The sequence below is a fragment of the Apus apus genome, chromosome 1 (genome assembly GCF_020740795.1).
Source record: "Apus apus isolate bApuApu2 chromosome 1, bApuApu2.pri.cur, whole genome shotgun sequence".
Lineage (NCBI taxonomy): Eukaryota > Metazoa > Chordata > Aves > Apodiformes > Apodidae > Apus > Apus apus.
This window is the reverse complement of record NC_067282.1, coordinates 538,098-542,184: the sequence shown is the minus strand read 5'-3', so window position 1 is coordinate 542,184 and position 4,087 is coordinate 538,098. Positions and strand designations below refer to the sequence as shown.

Here is a 4,087-nt window from a genome sequence, read left to right as displayed (position 1 = left end):
TTTCCAGGTGGCAGGACTCTCTTTTATTTTGTTTTTGCTTTTTGTTTTGTTTTGTTTTGTTTGTTCCGAGTTTAATAAACTAGAATAATTTATTTGACAGAACACAGAAAACATCACAGATCATGGTGGGGAAACCAAAGAAGCAGGTTATCAAGGAACAGTACAAAGAAACCACTTTACAAAAAACAAAAAAATCATCATCATCATCATCAAAAATCAGAAGTACCACGCTGCCCATCAGCTTCACCCCAAAATAATGGGGGGGGGGGGGACGACAAGGGGGGGGACACACACATGACATGACACTCAGCCCTGCACCCCCTCCCTGGACAGGGGAGGGATGGAGCCACCCACCCCCCCGGGTTGCTCTCAGATGACAATGCTGACCTCAAGGGCACAATAAATAGTGAGAACAGCCTCTTGGTGGGTGGAGGGAGACACACCCCCCCCCCAAGAAAAAAGGAGACCCTGGTGGGGGTCGGGAGGGTCCTAGAAGGGACCCAGGAGGGGCACCACTGAGCCAGGAGGCCCCAAGTATCTGGTGAAACATCAAGGGGGGGTGTCAAACACTGTGTTCCCCTTCCCCCCCCCAAGAGGGGGAGGATGCAGGGGGGTGGGAAAGATCAAGCAGGGGAGCTTGGGGGGCTGGGGGGGACAAAACAAAGCCCCCCTGGTGTCAGGGAACAAGGCTGCACTGCCGTGACCCTGCTGGGCTGAGAGGGGGTGTTGTTGGAAGTTGCTCCCAGAGCAAGAACGTGTGTCCTGCCCCCCTCCTTGGGGGGGCGTCCATCCTCCCCCAACCCCCCGAGCCCCCTGCCCTTCCCTGGCCCCCAGCAACTCCCAGCCCTGAGCGGGCAGGGAGGCTTTCTCAGTGTAAAAACTGATGGAGCTGAAGAATAAACACCCCCCCACACACACACCCAGGGATGGTGGTTTTATGGGGGGCGTGGGGGTAAGAGCAAAGGGAAATGATGCCCAGAGCCCAGTGTCGGCTCAAGCCTTTGCTGGGGGGGCTGGGGGTGGGGGTGGGGGGGTCTCGGTTTTGGGGCAGGATCCAAGGGTCAAAGCCAGGCTCGTGCATCCCAGGGCAGGGACACGTGCAGCAGGGCTGGGCGAGGTGACAGGGGGGGACAGCTGAGGGGCAACGGGTGCACCCCTCCCCATCAGCAGGTTGCCTAGGAAAGACCCTCCCCCGCTCCCCCCTCACCCCCTTTTCTCCCACCCCCTCCCCATTCTGCTGCAACCCTTCCCCCCCCCCCCCCCTCCTTTTCCCCACCCCAGTAGCAAACTGGTGTTCAGACTGGACTGGTAGAAAACACATAAAAGAGGCAGCTCGTGGGAAAGGGCTCCGAGTGCAGGGGGGGAGTGGGGAGGGGGGGGTGGAAAAGGGCTGGATGGGGAGGGGGTGGGATGGGGGGGGGCAGGCTGCAGCGCCCCCCAAAACCCACCCCACCCGGCAGCCCCCCCTACCCCAGCCATGCCCTGCCCAAGGAGAGAACAGCAGCTGGATGAAGAGTGAACCAGAGGGCACAGCTGGAAGGTTCTCAGGGCCGGGGGATCCCCCGGGGGGAGGCAGGAAAACCCCCTCCCCCCCCCGGGGAAGAATCATACAAAATGAACCAAAAAATATAAAACGAATTCAAAAAAAAAAAAAACCCAACAAAAAAACCAGAAACCAAACAACACAAGAAGCCGAACGCGGTGCTGGCGAGCTTGGAATAGGGGGGTGGGGTGGCCCAGGGAGGAATGGGGGGGGGGGCTCGCTTATCTGTCGTTGAGCTGGGGGGAGTTTGTCCTCTCCTCCTCATCCTCCTTGTCGTCCTTCATCCCCTTGAGCCGCTGGCGGGCGAAGTCCTCGAACACGATGTCGTCGTCACTGGGGGAGAAACCAGGGAGAGGGGTTGGGGGGGGGGATTATGGGGTTGGGGAGGGGGGGGGGGAAACAGGGAATTGCCCCTCTCCCCTGGCAGTGTTGAAGGGCAGGTTGGATGGGGCTTGGAGCAGCCTGGGAGGTGGCCCTGCCCATGCAGGAGGGTTGGAACTGGATGATCTTGAAGGTCCTTTCCAACCCAACCCATTCCATGATTCTACGATTCCAGATCATTCCTTGATTCCATGATCTATCAAACAGGCTGAGCAGGAGCCTGGAACTTTTTATTTATTTTTTTTTTTGGGGGGTGGGGGGGTTGAACTCTCTGCAAGGCCAGCCCAGCTGGTAGGGTGAAGAAGACAAGTTCAGCTCCCACCTGCTCAACCTGCTCTTCAAGCCCCATCCTCCAGCCTCATTTTTTTCCCAAGATTTTCCAATTCCTGCCTTTTCTACTCCCCCTCCCCCCCCCCAAAAAAAAAAAAAAAAAACAACCCCAAACGGGTGGTTCCCTCCAGGCATCACCAGGACTGTGTGTCCCCCCCCCCCCATTTTGCTCAGCTCCTGAGGGACCACAAATCCCCCCCCCCCCCAAACCAACCCACTGATTCCAGCAAACAAAGCACAATTTGGGGGTTCACCCAGTGGGTGCAACAAGCACGACCACCCCACACACACTTCTCCCCCAGCCCCCAGGAGCCCCCCCCCCGCCTCAAAGCCCCCCCAGCCCCACAGCACGATCCCGACGGGCTTTTCTTACTGTGTTTTCTCCTGATTTAATAGATTTATTGATTTTGGGGCAGCCATGCAGGGAGGTGGGACGGGAGGAGAGAAGAGAGAGGGGCAGGGGGGGGGTTGTTTGGGGTTAGTCCTGGTGTGAAGACCCCGAGTTAGTGGGTTAGAGGAGGGGGGGAGGGACACGCAACCAAGCACTCCACATTCCCAATTTTGATATGGGGGGGGGGGGGTTTTGTTGGGGGGGGGGGGGGTTGGATTTAATGATATTTCTGTCTCTTACTTTGTGTCAAGCTCTATCAGGTTTGTATCTATGGGTGCTTCGTTCTCTGGAGCTGGACAGAGGGAATCATGGCACAGGGTTAGTCCTTTTTTTTTTGAGGGGGGGGGGGTTGTCACGGTTGTCCCACCACGTAGGTGTGACCCCCCCCCCTCCCCACTGCCACCAGGGTGATGGGGTCACCCCAAAACAGAAAACCCCAACATGGTTTTTAGCCACAGGATTTGCTGCCCCCCCCCCCCAAGCTCGACAGGAGCTGGAAACTCCATCAGGCACCAGCTCAGTCATGGACTGGGGAAGGGGATGAAACACCCCCCCAGCTCTGCCCACCCCCCCAAAAAAAGAGAAAAAAACCCAGGAAACCACCCCCCAAAAACGGGGCTGCCCCCAGCTGGGGGGCACTCACCGTCCCGGTGTGTTGGCTCCTCCTTGGGCTTGGGATGCATCAGGGTGAAGGGCAGCTCCACAGCCACGTCACTGCCGGGGAAACCACGGGAATGGGTGGGTTTGGGGGGGTGGGGGGGAGAGTTTTTGGGGGTGGGACACACACACACACACACAGAGACAGAGCAAAACCCCCCGTTTCAGCTGCTGGGGAGACCCCAAAGGTGTTATCATCCCCCACGGAGCTTCTTTATGGCTGTTGGGCTTCTTGGTGGAGCTTGATCCCGGGGGGGTTGGGATCAGCACAACCCCCCCCTGGGTGGGGGGCAGAAGCAGGGATGGAGATGGGGGGGGGGATGGGGAGGGATATGGGGGGGGGGGACACAGTCCCAAGGTGACCCCATCTCTTCCTGGGATGGGGTTGAGCTCACAGCCATGAGCGTGGTGTGGGTGTCATCTGCACCCCCCAGTGCTCCATGGGCATGGGGAGTGGGCACCAGGGTCCCTGTGGGACCCACCCCCCCCAGGAGGAGGGGGAGCAGGAAAGCCCCAGAGGCTCTTCTCCCCACTGCTGGACAAGCTCAGCACCCAAGGAGCCACCTCCTGGTTCTGCTCGCTGTCCCAGGCAGCTCCCCAAGGTGATGGGGTGGGACAACTCTACGTGGGACAAGGTGGGTCAACTCTATGCAGGTCAACTCTACATGGGTCAACTCTACATGGGTCAACTCTACATGGGTCAGCTCTACACAGGCCAACTCGAAGTGGGTCACCTCTGTGCAGATCAACTACACAGGTCAAGTCTACAGAGGTCAACTCTAGAT

The 4,087-nt window shown here is 58.5% G+C and overlaps 1 long non-coding RNA gene across 1 annotated transcript; it reads right to left on the bottom strand.

Annotated features, from left to right (window-relative positions):
- On the bottom strand, positions 1–4,081 carry LOC127380201 (uncharacterized). The gene is made up of 3 exons (XR_007888434.1): positions 3,289–4,081; positions 2,886–2,937; positions 1–1,876 (listed from the first exon to the last, which is right to left on the bottom strand). It is a non-coding gene; the product is annotated as an uncharacterized LOC127380201 (long non-coding RNA).
- Between the last annotated feature and the right edge of the window lie 6 nt (positions 4,082–4,087).